The 14,066-nt window shown below is 38.1% G+C and overlaps 1 protein-coding gene across 1 annotated transcript in view; it reads right to left on the bottom strand.

The window, feature by feature from the left end:
• The window catches only part of MAP3K13 (mitogen-activated protein kinase kinase kinase 13), a 119,134-nt gene extending 105,716 nt beyond the window's left edge, over positions 1-13,418 (bottom strand). Inside the window, exon 1 of the mRNA XM_068976898.1 lies at positions 13,345-13,418. The gene's annotated coding sequence lies outside the window, so the exon portion shown is untranslated. The remainder of the gene's footprint in view (positions 1-13,344) is intronic.
• Positions 13,419-14,066: the final 648 nt, after the last annotated feature.

Raw genomic sequence — 14,066 nt, forward strand, 5'->3', positions numbered from 1 at the left:
ACAACAGGCAATAACAACTCAAAAAAAAAAACCAAAACAAAAAGCTGAGGCTTTTATTTCTACAACCCCAAGATATTGAATGCTGTCAACAGCCACACGAGTCCCCCAGGCAAGTTTCATATGAAAATCCAACCCTGGCCAACACCTTGATTACAGCCTTGTAAGACCCTAAGTGGGAGGCCTAACTAGGCTACATTCAGAGTCCTGACCCACTGAAATTGAGATAATAAATGGGTGTTGTTTTAAGCCACTAAAATAATATTGTGATGCATCAGTAGAAAACTAATATACCCACAGAACTCAACACCATCCTGACTAGAGACAACTTGGTTAATATTTAAGAAAAGCAACTAAAGCTCTTGAAGTGCAACCAATAAAGATTATGATGGCATACTCAAATACCCCTTTTCATATAAATAATAGTAGCATGATAGAGCAAACATTCTGCCTAATAACTCAAATAAACATGCTTTACAAGCCTAACCCTTTGTTAGTCACAGTCAAGTTCAGCAGCAGTAATCAATCACACATGGAATAACAGATTGGTTCCAAATTGGGAAAGGAGTGTATGTCAAGGCTGTATATTGTCACCCTGCTTATTTAATTTATATGCATAGTACATCAAGCGAAATGCTGGGCTGGATGAAGCACAAGCCAGAATCAAGACTGCCGGGAGAAATATCAATAACCTCAGATACTCAGATGACACCACCCTTATGGAAGAAAGTGAAGAGGGACTGAAAAGCCTCTTGATGAAAGTGAAAGAGGAGAGTGAAAAGCTGGCTTAAAACTCAACATTCAGAAAACAAAGATCATGGCATCTGGTCCCATCACTTCATGGCAAATAGATGGGGAAACAGTGTAAACAGTGAGAGACTATTTTGGGGGGCTTCAAAATCACTGCAGATGGTGACTGTAGCTATGAAATTAAAAGATGTCTGCTCATGGGAAGAAAAATTATGACCAACCTAGACAGTATATTAAAAAGCAGAGACATTACTTGGCTGACAAAGGTCTATCTAGTCAAAGCTATGGTTTTTCCAGTAGTCATGTATGGATGTGAGAGTCGGACTATAAAGAAAGCTGAGCGCTTAAGAATTGATGCTTTTGAACTGTGGTGTTGGAGAAGACTCTTGAGTGTCCCTTGGACTGCAAGGAGATCAAACCAGTCCATCCTAAACGAAATCAGTCCTGAGTATTTATTGGAAGGACTGATGCTGAAGCTGAAACTCCAAATCTTTGGTCACCTGATACAAAGAACTGACTCATTGGAAAAGACCCTGATGCTGGGAAAGATTGAAGGAAGGAGGAGAAGGGAACGACATAGGGTGGGATGGTTGGATGACATTACCGACTCGAGGGACATGAGTTTAAGCAAGCTCCGGGAGTTGGTGATGGACAGGGAAGCCTGGCATGCTGCGGTCCATGGGGTCACAAAGAGTCGGACATGACTGAGTGACTGAACTGAACTGAATCACTCATAGTGCTGTATTAGTTAGTAAGGAGAATTATGAAAAATATAAAATAGAGTCCTTGTTTTCCAATATCTTTTGTTTCCTAAATCTTATCCATGTCATCTGGGAGTTTCTTTATATAAAGGTCTTATTTCCCAGTGTTTCTAAAACAGCAAAGCCAGAGGCATAGGTAAGTCACGCAGAGCAGCTCATAGGCAGCATGGAAAACTGCAGAAGGGGAGGATGAGTGAATTGGTTATGTATTGCAGCATAACACATTGCCCCAAACCGAGCAGCTTAAAACAACAAGCCTTTATTATCGCACTTAGTTTCTGAAGGTCAGGAATCTGGGAGCAGCTTAGGTGGGTGGTTCCGGCTCAGGGTTTCTCAGGAAGTTTCGGTTAAATTGTTGACTGGGATGCAGTCATCTGAAAGCTTGCCTGGGGCTTGAGGAACTTAAACTGACCCTTGAACAGCATGGGTTTGAACTGTGTGGGTCCACTTATGTGTGGCTTTTTAAAAACTACACGTGGCTTTAAAAAATGTTACAGTAATATGCAATCTGAGGTTGGTTGATCTCTAGGTGTGAAACTGTAGCTATAACTACAGAGGGCTGCCTGTAAGTTAAGTTACAGGTGAATTTTTGAACCACCCTCTCTCCCACATTGTTCGAGGGTCAACTGTACTTCCAAGACTGTTTATAGATGTTTGTAAGAGGCCTCAGTTCCTTAACAACAGGAATTTGAGAGTTCCCCCAAAGCAAGTTATCAAGAGCAAGCAAAAAGCTGCAGTGCTTTTTATGACCTAGCTCAGGGATTAACAAACTTTCTGAAAGGGCTAAATAATAACTATTTTAAGTTTACATGCCATAGGGTTTGTAACTGCTTACCTCAGTTTCAGTGCAAAGACAGGTACATACAATGTAAACAAATGGGGATACTTGTTCCAATACAACTTGATTCATAAAAATAGGTGGCCGGCCCACATCTATAGTTTGCTAACCTCTGACTTGGTCTCCAAATCTGCATGCCCTCATTTTCCCTTTATTCATTCATGAGAAGCAAGTCATCAGGATCCAACCTACACTCAGGGGGAGAGGAATTAGGCTCTAACTCTTAAAGCGAAGAATAAAAGAATTTCTGAACATATCTTAAAACCAAAACAATGGGCTTAATGCGCAATAAGCAGAATATGGGTTAAATATTGCATTTGTTTCTTAGGTCTGCTGTAACAAATTATACAAACTGGGAGGCATAAAGCAACAGAAATTTACTCCCGCATAGTTCCTGAGACTAGACATTCAAAATCAAGGTGTCAGCAGGGCCGTGGTCCCTCTGAAGGCTCTAAGGAAGACCCCTGCCTCTTGCTAACTTTCGGGGGCTCCTAGCAACCCCCGGGGCTCCTTGGCTGGTAGCTGTTTCACTCCAGTCTCTACTTCTGTCATCACACACCCTCTTCTCTGTGTGTATCTCTGTGTGTCCCCTCCTCTTCTTATAAGGACACTACTCACTGGATTTAGACCAATGACCTCTTATCCAGAATGACCTCATATTAATGCCAATAATTATAACTACAGTCTATTTCCAAATAAGGTCATAGTCTGAGGTTCCAGGTGAATATGAATTCCAGGGGAACACTATTCAACCCACCACGACACACAAGAGTGTCCCCTACTGATTTCTCTGCCCTCAGTTCCTGCCACTCTAAGCTCTAGGCTCTAGTCTGAGTGAATGGCTTGTTCTCTTACTAGGCTACGTGATCTTGCTATCACTCTCCCTAGAGTGCCCTATCACCTCTTCCTCATTTCTACTTGTCCTTTAAGATTTCTAAAATACCCCTTTAGAAATCCTTGTTTTATATCCACAGATTTTACATTTTATAAGAAATGATACATTATTATGTAGAATGTGATCATTTAAGGATACATATTAAAATAGCTAGAAAGAAAGTGAAAGTGAAGCCGCTCAGTCGTGTCCGACTCTTTGTAACCCCATGGACTGTAGCCTACCAGGCTCCTCAGTCCATGGAATTTTCCAGGCAAGATTACTGGAGTGGGTTGCCATTTCCTTCTCCAGGGGATCTTCCCAACCCAGGGATCGAACCCAGGTCTCCCACACTGCAGGCAGACGCTTTACTGTCTGAGCCACCAGGAGGCCCGGGTTCAAAATAGCTAGAGGGAGTGCTAAAAAATATTAAAAAGATACAGCAAAACAGTCATAAGATGAAATAGAATACTAGAAAACATTTGATTAAACTAAAATCAATCAATGGAAGAATAGGAGAAAACAAAAAAACTTTATTAAAATTAAAATAGATTTATATTGAAAATAAATAAAAAATAAAATAAAATCAATTAATCAATCAATGGAAGAATATGAGGAAACAAAAAGCCTAATGGGTTAAACAGAAAACTAAACACAAAGTGCAACCATATCAGAAACTACGCTAAATGCAGATGAATGAGAAGGTAGAGACCAAGGCTGGATTTACAAAAAGGAAGATTCAATTGTATCTTATTTCTAAGAAATACAGCTCAAACATTAAAAGACAGACAATTTGAAAGTAAAAGGAGGCAATGATATACCATTCAAATACTAAGCATAAAAAGCTGATGTGACTATTATCAGATAAAGTAGACTTCAAGACAAGGAGCATTAGCAGAGATAAAGAGGGAGAGTTAATAATATTACGAGGGCCACTTCATCAAGAAGACATAATAATCCTAAATGTCGACATACTCAACATCCGAGCTTCAAAGCATGGAATGACAGAACTAACGAAATAGGTAAATCCACAATCAGAGATTTTCACACTCCTTTCTCAGTAACAGATGTAGAAGTAGACAAAAGAAACCCATCAGCAGATAGATTTAAACAGTACTATCAGCCAGCTTGCCCTAACCATCTTGCCCAAACTCATGGAACCCTGCACTTAGCAACTGCAGAAGACGTAAGTGAAAAGATAGCTACACCAACAAAGACCTTATTCTGAAACTTAAAGTGTTTTTCAATAGTATTATTTCCAGACCGAAATCTTAAAAGAGTATGTTCACTGACCATATACAAATTAAATCAGAGACATCAATAAAAGAAGTACTTTTATATATCAATAAAATACTTTTTAAAAATTCCTGTTCACTTCACACCTGTCAGAATCATCAAAACAACCACAAATAACAAATGTTGGTGAGGATACACAGAAAAGAGAATCTCTGTACACTGTTGGTAGGATTGTGAATTGGTGTAGCCACTCTGGAAAACAGTATGGAGGCTCCTCAAAAAATTAACAATTAAAATTAAAATTAAAAAATTAAAAATTAAAATTAAAATTAAAAAATTAAAAATAGGACTGTCAAAAGATCCAGCATTTCCACTACTAGGTAGGTATATGAAAAAAACAAAAACACTAATTTGAAAAGATACATATACCCCAATATTCACAGTAGCATTATTAACCAAGATATGGATGTAATCTGCCTTCTTCAACAGATGAATGGATAAAGATTTGGCATATATATATATATATATATATATACATACAATGGAATATTAGTCATAAGAAAGAAGGAAATCCTGCCATTTGCAACAATACAAATGGACCTAGAGAGCATTATGCTTCATGAAATTGGAGAAAGACAATTACTGTATGTTATCACTTATATATGGAATCTTAAAAAAAGAAAATTTATCACAGAGACGGAAAGTACAAAAAAACAGTAAGAAGGAAATTCTAGAAATAAAACATAAATCTAAACATGTAAGAATTCATTAGATGGGCATAAAGGTCTTTCTGTTGAGTGAAGGTAACTTCTCTACCAGTATGTAAGGTTTTCTGCATGTATGTAATGTTCTTTGTTCTTTATTCCATGAACAGAACTATTAATATCCACCTACAGGCTGGGCATCTCCCATTTGCACTTATTGCTGTTAACATGTATCTCATGTGATTTCTTTAAAGCATTACGTGAAAACTTTATTCTTGAAACTTTCAACTGGAAAAAGTTCTGGCAAAATTATTTTTTCCTTCACAGTTTCCCAAAGCAGCCATATAAACCACTTTGTTTTTCCTGTTTGTTCCTATGGACCTTATTGTCTAATCATTTTCCAGATAAGTGGTTATAAGGTAGCCTTTTTCAGTTTTTCAATTAGTAACTTTTTATGGTTTCGTTTCCTGGTTTATCATCCCCTAGACATTTTAGGGAACTTTAAAGAGGAAAACTTATAGTTTCCTAGACACTTGGCAGGCACTGTGGCCCCTACCTCCATTATCTTATTAAATTATGAAAGGTTTTCAGGTCAATGGAAAGACAGTCTAGAGGTGGGGTTCAGTAGCTTTTAAAACTTCCATTCTGATTATAATAAAGGATCAGGCTGCTAGAAAGAGATCAAGTTTCTTTCAGCTCCCAGGTCCAGGTTAATAAGCAGTAGAGTTATATAAGCATCATTCCATTTAACTCCCCCTGATCCCTAGGTGCTTTCTGAGGTAAGGCTCACCTTTTTGTTGATACTGTTATTACACAGACTAAAAACTGGTTTTCAATTTCTAACGTAAAATTCTTCTGTCATCTATGATGTTATCCTATGTCCAAGCATTTGCCCAAGTATATATCTCCCTTGCCAGTTTTTTGATGAGGTGTGTCATAAAGTACTGCAAAGGGTGTGTTTACTTTGTGTTGTATTTATTGAGAAGCATAAAAAAGGTTGTTCTATACTCTGCAGGTGTTCCATCATTTCTTTGATGTCTGTGGAACAAGCTGTGCAAATTGTTGCTGCCAAGTTTGTATTGCAAATGTATTTTGAAATGAATTTTACCAGGATCCATCACCCCACTTTACTATGGAAACACTGGTAAACATCTCACAACATGGCATTCAAGATTTAGTCCTTAAATTCTTGAGTAATGCTTGAAGTAGTATATTTTATTATCTCGCCATGATTATATTTGTTATTCTGTGAGGAAGGTAGAGTGAGATATTATCACCTCACTTCCAGATGAGGAAGTTGAGACATGAACAGAGCTGATTAAATGAGACAGCATACAAGAAAAGTATCTGTGACAGAGCCTGGTATGTGTGTATACATGTGTGTGTACATATACATGAATGTATACATACAAATATATATTTTATGTGTATATATATTTTTTTCTGCAAAATGAGGGTCAGGGCAATAATTTCTTTCTTTACAAGAATATATTTATTTACTACCAAAAAACAATTTAATGTCATATCTAAAATTAAAGCTTCTTAACATCTAGTCACAGCTTCCATAGTGGCTCAGATGGTAAAGAATCCACCTGCAAAGCAGGAGGCCCATGTTTGATCCCTGGGTTGGGAAGATTCCCTGGAGAAGGAAATGGCAACTCATTTTAGTATTCTTGCCTGGGAAATCCCATGGACAGAGGAGCCTGGTGGGCTGCATGCAGTCCATGGGGTCTCAAAGAGTTGGAAATGACTAAACAACCAACATTTCAACGTCTAGTCATATACAGTCCTGCTGCTGCTGCTAAGTTGCTACAGTCGTGTCTGACTCTGTGCGACCCCATGGACAGCACCCCACAAGGCTGCCCCGTCCCTGGGACTCTCCAGGCAAGAACACTGGAGTGGGTTGCCATTTCCTTCTCCAATGCATGAAAGTGAAAAGGGAAAGTGAAGTCGCCCAGTCGTGTCCGACCCTCAGCGACCCCACGGACTGCAGCCCTCCAGGCTCCTCCATCCATGGGATTTTCCAGGCAGTCCTTCTAGTAAGCTCTATTCTGATGTCATAGATAACATTTCCATATCTGGCTATGAGTTTTCTGCATTCAGGATAAATTAATATATACTAGTTGATTTTAAAAATATAATTCAAAGACATTATAGGGCTACTTCTTTAAACTTTCATATATATATTTCTACTGACATCACAACATTATTTTGGCTTCTTCCTAAGATCTGTTTCCCTGAATAGAGCCTTCAGGTAAATTATGGTTTAATTAAAACTTGAGTTTGATTTCCTTCTACTTTCTTTTTTGGTTCTTCTCCTACTTCTTAGGTGATAATCCACATTCCATAAAATCAGTTCATGGGCAGAAACAACAGGAAGAGGAATGTGAGTAGGATAGTGAACTAGGAGTCAGAGACTAGGAATTCCATAGACAGGAGGGAAAAAGCGTTCAAGCTGGGAACTGGGATTACTATAGGAGTTTACCAATTTCTAAGCCTTTGAGAGAAGCATGGGCTTAACAACTTGGAGTTTGCCAGGCAATGAGTTAGCAGGGCAGAGCAGGCCAAACAAGCATACGGGATCAGCAGCAGGCAGAATGCAAAATGCTTAGTACTCTCAGTCACTCTTTATTCCTCTTACTATAGTGAATTTCAGTCTAATGTGATACTAGCCCCAAATCCTACCAGTTGTAATAACTGTAACAGTTGGCTGGCTGACCAGTCGTTATGGGATGAGAAGTGATCACAGCTCTTTTGGCAGAAGGGTTTTCTTTACTAAGTTGAAATGGATGAAATTACAGTGATTCACATCAAAGAGGGAGAAAATGATCATTAACTTATTACAACTCTCAAAAATAGTATGTCTTGAGGAGAGGACCAAAGCAATACTTCTTCAAGTATATCCTATGCCATACTCACTGCTGTGTTTTATTTCAATGCTCTAGATGAAAAAAGGTTTCTGTGGTCAAACACGCTGAGAAATGCTGCATGACCTTCTTACTAGAAATGTTAATAAAAGTCCTGAGAAGTCTTGCAGTAAGAACATAAGCTCTTTTAACTTTATTCAATGTACTTTTATGATTAATGCTTTTAGTGTTCCGCTAAAGAAATCTTTGCATACTCCAAGGCTGCAAATATACTTTTCTTTGTTTTTCAATCAATTTCAGGAGGACTGGCATCTCAACAGTTCTGAGTTCTATAATCCATGATCATGGTACAGTTTACCCTTGAACAACACAGGTTTGAACTGAGTGGATCCATTTACACTTGAGCTTTTTTTTCAGTAGTAAATGCAATAGTACTACATGATCTGAGGTTGGCTGGATCTGCAGATTTGGAACTCAGAGGGATGAATTGTGTATGTGGAGGGCTGACTATACATTACATGTAGATGTTCAACTGCACAAGGGTCATCAGCACCACTAGCCTGCATTGTTCAAAGGTTAACTGTATATATATACTGGACTTTTAATTTTGATCTTTAGTTTTTCTCAGCAATGTTTTGTAGTTCTCAGTATAGATTTCTTGTGTTCTTTTAAATATTTATTTCTATGTATTTGGTAATTTAATGGTGATGTTTTCATTGTTTTAGCTGTTCTAATTATTTCAAGTACAATTTTTATATTGATTATAACCTGTGGCCTAGTTAAATTCTTTAATTAGTTGAAGTCATTTTTTATAGCTTCTATAAGACTTTCTATGTACACAATCTTTCCATGTGTGAATCATGACAGTTTTGCCTCCTTTCTGAAATTTGGCCTTTTATTTCTTTTCCTTGCCTTATCACCGTGGCCCTATCTATACTAAGCACATAATATACATCATCTCATTTAATCTTCATAACAACTCAATTTTATTCCTATTTTACAGATAAGAAAACCAAGGCCCAGAAATGTTCAGTAATTTGCCCAATCAATATTGCACACCTATCAACTGATCTTGAAGAAGGGAACAGCAACCCACTCCAGTATGCTTACCTGGAGAATTCCACGGACAGAGGAACCTGGGAGGCTATGGTCCATGGGTTGCAAAGAGAGAATAACACACACACACACAAACACACATCAACAGATCTAGAGTTCAAACCTAGGCACTCTTACTCCAAACCTGCATTTATCACTACTTCTACCTACTTATGGATAGCTTCTAAATTCAGAAAACTCAGAGGCACAAAAGCAAAAAGTATTTTCAAATTAATAATAAAAAAATCCTACTAAGGACAAATATAGAAACAGTTCACACACACACACACACACACAAAAAGGCAGTTTCTTTTGAACATGAAAAGATATTCAACTCTACTCAAAATGAGAGAAATGAAAATTAAAACAATGCTAAAATGGTATAGCCACTATGAAAACAGTATAGTGGTTTATCAAAAAATGAAAATAGAATTGCCATATGATCCGGCAATCCCAGTTTTGGGTTTATCTATAGATGGATAAACAAAATGTGATATCTACAACACAATGGAACATTTGAACGTTATTCAGCCTTAAAAAGGAAGGAAATCTTGTCATTCGCTACAACATGGATGAACTTTGAACACTTTATGCTAAGTGAAACAAGCCTCACAAAAAATCAAGAAGTGTTACTATCTGTAAAAGACACAGTGGGAATTTGCTGTATGAGGCAGGGAACCCAAAGCTGGTGCTCTGTGACAACCTAGAGGGGTGAGATGGGGAGGGAGTTGGGAGCAAGGTTCAGGAGGGAGGGGACATATGCATACCTTTGGCTGATTCATGTTGATCTATGGCAGAAACCATCACAACATTGCAATTACCCTCCAACTAAAAGTTAAATTGAGAAGGACAAAAAACTGTATGATTCCACTTATATGAAGTATCTATGCTAGTCAGAGTCACAGAAACAGAAAGTACAATGGTGGTTGTTAGGAAATGGGGGAGAGGAAAATGGAGAGTTGCCATTTAATAGGTAAAGAGTTTTGGTTTTACAAGATGGAAAAGCTCTAGAGATTTGTTTCTTAACAGTGTTAAAGTACTTAAAACTAATGATTTGTACACTTAAAAATGGTTACGATGATAAATGTTACATTTTTTAAAATCACAATTTAAAATTTTTCAAGTGTTTTTAAAACTTTAACACAAATTTTATTATGAATTCTTAAAAAAAAAACCATGCTGAAACCAGTTTTTAAGTTATCAGATTGGCAAAAATCTGAAAGTCTGATAGTACTCTCTTACATGTTTGTTGCTGGGGGAGTACAAACTGAAACAATCCCTATGGAGTGCAATTAGGCAACAGCCACGACATCTTTTGATCTAGCATTTCTACTCTGGTGAATTTAATCATTCAGATATACTGTAAGAATATATGGGATGATACAGTCACAAGATTGTGAATTTCAGCATTGTTTACAAAAGAAAAATACTGGAAATAACCAAAATGCCCATTACTGGATGATTGGTTTGTCGTTGTTGTTTAGTCTTTAAGTCATGTCTGACTCTTTGTGATTCTGTGGACTGTAGTCTGCCAGGCTCTTCCGTCCACGGGATTTTCTGGGCAAGAATATTCGTGTGGGCTGCCATTTCCTTTTCCAGGGGATCTTCCCGACCCAGGGAGGAACCCACGTCTTCTGCATTGGCAGGAGGGTTCTTTACCACTGACCCAGCAGACATCTCTACAGTGGAATACTATGCAGCTATTTTAAAATGAGAACACTTATCATGTACTGTTATGGAAAGAGGTTCAACATATAAGTGATAAAATTAACAGTATATATAATAGTATATGTAAAAAGGAGGAAAGTAGGAATCTATTTATAATTTTATAATTCCTTGATATATAAAGAAACTCTAGATATAGGAAAAGGATAATAATAAAATATAGTAATAGTAATAAAAATTATAATAGTGATTTGGGGGTCCTGAATGGATAGGGGACTGGGGTGGGAAGATTTCAAAATAACTTTTTAATATATTTTGGTCTTGGAATCATGTGAATATATCACCTATTCAAAAAATTCAATGAAAATTCCTGTGTGTGTGTGTGTGTGTGTGCGCTTAGTTGCTGACTTTGAGACTCCATGGACTGTAGCCCTCCAGGCTCCTCTGTCCGTGGGATTCTCTGGCAAGAATACCGGAGTGGAGTTCCTATGGTTAGAAGTAAATTTCAGTGGTACCAACTGACATTAAATTATTCCTAAGACAAATGTTTACCAAGAACATACTGTATGTCCAGCGTGCACTATTTGGGGCACTGGCAATATAGCACTGAACAAGATGTAGTTCTTGCCCCTCGTAGAATTTCTATTCTAGTGGGAAAGACTATATATTTTACTGATTAAATTATGCCAGGTAGCTATTTAAGAAAAGTAAATCAGGATGAAGGAAAAAGAAGCAATGTAGCGGAAGTGAGGTGGTAGTGCCTCTGAGGAGCGGGTATCTGAGTAGAGACCTGAATGGAAGGAAGGCAGAAATACTGCTGGGGAAAGTTGTCCTGGCAGGGCAGCACACGCCCTGGGGCAGGAACACGCTTGATGTGTTCTAGAAACAGCAAGACATTTATGTAGCTGGAGCAAACTTTGTGACGTGAATGAAGTAGGCAATGATGTTCAACAGGTGGTCAGAAAGCAGATCATACAGGCTTCATGGGGTATGTGCAATGGTCTGGGTGTTAGACAGCTACTGGAAGTTGGTTTTAAAAAAAAAAACCTGACAGTATCTGGTTAAGATTAAGCCCAGGCACACCTGTGTGTTCCTCCAGGTGGTTAAAGGACCAAAATACTTCAAATACGGTTAGTAAACAGCTGCTTCCCTGGTAATAGTGTCACCTGCCATACTGGCTTCTCTTCCAGGACACCCAACCCCCGCTCCCCCATGAACTGATAACTAAATAAGTAACCTGGCCCAGCAACAGCTATTGAGTTGGCAAAGTTTTAGTCAGCTCAGGAACCTAGAATCATTGCAGTTCAGCTGTCTACAGGATGAACCAAGGTCTCACTTTATTACAGTCCTAGAAGCTGCTTAGGACAGTGTGTCTTGGGCTTCTATCCCACCAAGGGTCAGCTGGGGCCCAGTACTGCCATGTGGGCTCTCACTCAAGTCCAGTAGGAATAAGAGGCAGACTAGAAAAAGAAACTGAACGTCCCTGAGGTCTGAGGTGAAGCTAGAGCAGAGGGGAAACCCAGAGTACTTCCATATAAACAATCAGTACTTCCTGAATGATCTGAAAGGCTACTGGCCCACTGCCAGCCTTTATAACTTTTATATAATATATTAACCACATCAAAATTTGTTTCTCTGTTCAAAGTTGTACCATTTTCCAGTACCAAGATTATTTTTTTTTTCAGATATATCGTGGCAAAAGGGAAACAGAAAATAACAACCTCTCTAGCACCAAATGCAACCTTAACACTCTCATAGCTGCACTCAGTAGAGTCAATGTTTGTATAATAATGAGTAGTTCCTGGAATCCTAGTACCAAAGCAGAACTACAACAGCTGAATTGCAACACTTTTCACTTCATATATGAAATTTATTTTACATAGGACAGTATGGGGAATTTAGTCTGGAAAATTAGTACATATGTCAAAGTCTTAAAAACATATTTCTCCGAAGTTGGAAGAAATTTCTAAGGCTGCTTGCCATTTCCATCCATTTCACAAAGTTCCTCCTCTTTGAAAATACACTCTGTTGCTCTCAAATTTAGGATCCCAATATCTGATTAAATCATGTTAGTTCCACTTAGTTCTCATTCATTTGATTTCTTTGAACATCAAAAGCTCCAGTTTAATTACCTGAGAGACTACTAAATATTTGCTAACATAATCTTGTAACAAGAGCCTAAACTAAAGAGACAGCAACCATTAAGAACATCAGGGAGAAACTGCAGCACTACTTGGAAATAATCAATCTTTGAGCACCAGATATATATTCCATTACTTTTACTTCCTGACCGTAAGCACCTTTGCTCAATCAAAGACATGACATTAAAAGTCATCTCATGCAAGCAGGAGGACCTGCGTTAGCAGAACACTTGCTGAAAGACTTTCGGACTTCCCTTTTCTTAAAAAAAAATAAAATAATATAAAACTATTGTGAAATGCTGAAACTTTCTTGCAAGTAGGTCTAGTATACAAGATTTAGTATCTTAATTTAATCTTAGAAATTGTTTCCACAATGCTTTCATATTCAAATATCAAAATATTAAAAAAAAAATACTTACACTGCAGCAACCTGAAGTCGGATCAGACAGCATGAAACTACCAGCAGCTGCCTGCTTCCTCACAGACTAAACTTTGTTCCCTTCCTGGCTGGTTCTGGATCAGGTTCACTGATACACATTTACCATGGCCTTGGAAGCTACCACCCAACAAGGTGGGAGGGTTTGTTCATTAAACTTCTGCTTGATAACCACCTATCAGCAACTTCTCAGAGGTTTACCTGGACATGTTTAAAGACGCAAATTTATGGAAGATTACAGAGAAAGCCTGAAGAGTCTCCTAATCTCTGATGGCTGGGTTTTGGTTTCAGAGGGAATTTCCCTGTGTTCCTAGAAAAACCAAACCAACCAACCAACACAATAATCCTCTGGGATTCAAAAATCTTGCTTCATAAAAGTTCTCCCGTCTCCTCAGAGTGCATACATTGTATAATCACTGCAGAAAGAGGCCAGAAAGTTGCTTTTCTATTATAGCTCCCCATCACCTCCATTCGCCCCAGCTCTTTCACTAGCTGGGAAACAATGCGGGGTTCTTATTAAACGTAGTGCTTTCTGACATTGAAACCACTTGCTGACCTAATGTAAAGTGAGAACTTAAGATCCTCCCCCCGACCCCCACCAAATTAAGATCTTCACAAGATAAAATATTATGCTGCGTCATCCTTTTCCACATCCCTAAGCTTCTTTCCCTCTGAGCTACTATATTTCTATAATTTGTAGCATTA

Source organism: Capricornis sumatraensis, chromosome 1 (assembly GCF_032405125.1).
Source record: "Capricornis sumatraensis isolate serow.1 chromosome 1, serow.2, whole genome shotgun sequence".
NCBI classification, from domain to species: domain Eukaryota; kingdom Metazoa; phylum Chordata; class Mammalia; order Artiodactyla; family Bovidae; genus Capricornis; species Capricornis sumatraensis.